The sequence below is a fragment of the Chrysochloris asiatica genome, unplaced genomic scaffold (genome assembly GCF_000296735.1).
Source record: "Chrysochloris asiatica unplaced genomic scaffold, ChrAsi1.0 scaffold00297, whole genome shotgun sequence".
Lineage (NCBI taxonomy): Eukaryota > Metazoa > Chordata > Mammalia > Afrosoricida > Chrysochloridae > Chrysochloris > Chrysochloris asiatica.
The window spans coordinates 2,776,640-2,777,931 of NW_006408815.1; positions in this window are offsets into that span (position 1 = coordinate 2,776,640).

Sequence of the window (1,292 nt, forward strand, 5' to 3'; positions counted from 1 at the left end):
AGGCCCCAATGAGATGGATTTGTACAGTAGCAGCAGCAATGGACTCAAATATAGCAACAATTGTGAGGTTGGAACATGACCCAACAGTGTTTCATTGTGCTGTGCATAGATAGGGTCACTATGAGTCAGTATCGACTCAATGGTACCTAACAACAACAACAACAACAATAGGACATAGTAAAACTCTCCTATTGGGTTTCCTAAACTGTAATTTTTTAGGAGTGCAGATCACCTTTCTCTCTTGGAGTGGCTCGTAGGATCAAACTATCCACCTTTCAGTTGGAAGCTGAGTGCTTAACCACTGCACCACCACAGCTCCTTAGAATGTGGGTAGAATCAATGCATATGATGAGGTACATTCTTCAAGATAATGTTACACCAGGGTACTTCCAAATATTGGTGGAAGAAATCCATTATCTTTTCATTCTATTTTTTGATCAATTTTTTAGAAGTCCTCTCATATGGCAAAAGGGATCTTGCAGATGAAATTAAGATCCTAAAACATTGAATTTTAGTCTAGGCCTATTGTTTAAATATGGGACCCCCTGAAAATGTGTGTTTATAGGAAGTCAATGATTAGAAGCATGAAAATTTGATACACTATTGCTGACTTGAAGATGAAGGGAATGAAGTAACAACAAATGTGAGTGGCCATTAGGAGCTGAAAATGGTGCCCAGCTAATAAAATGTGGCCTTAGTCCAATAGCTTTAAGAAATGGAACTCAAATTATAAAAATTAGCTTGGAAGCAAAGACTTTACTCAGAAACTCCAAGAATTCAAACCAGCCAGCACCTTAATCCCAGCTTTGTGATCCTTTATGTACAGAACATAGTCACATTGCTGGAGTGTGGATATGAAGAACAACGAATCTATAAATGATTACTGTTGTTGTTAAGCGCCATCAAGTCAGTTCTGACTCATCAAGACCCTGTATAGGGTTTCCAAGGAGTGACTGGTGAGCTTGAGCCCCTCACCTTGTGGTTCAAACTGACCTTGCAGTCCAGCATATTAACCTACAGTGCCACACCAGGACTCCATAAATGACTATTGTATACTGCTACTTTTGTGGTCATTTGTTATGCAACAATAAAAACTAACACGAGGGGCCATCAGAAAATTCCTGGAAATTTTTTCGTTATCTTGTAATCCCGTTTTCTTAAAAACTTTTTGAAACTCCCTTATATATACATTGTTGTTGTTGTTTATTGTTTAGTGCCATCAAGTAGGTTTCAACTCACAATGACACTGTATAGGGTTTCCAAAAAGTAACTGGTGAATTTTAACTGCTGAC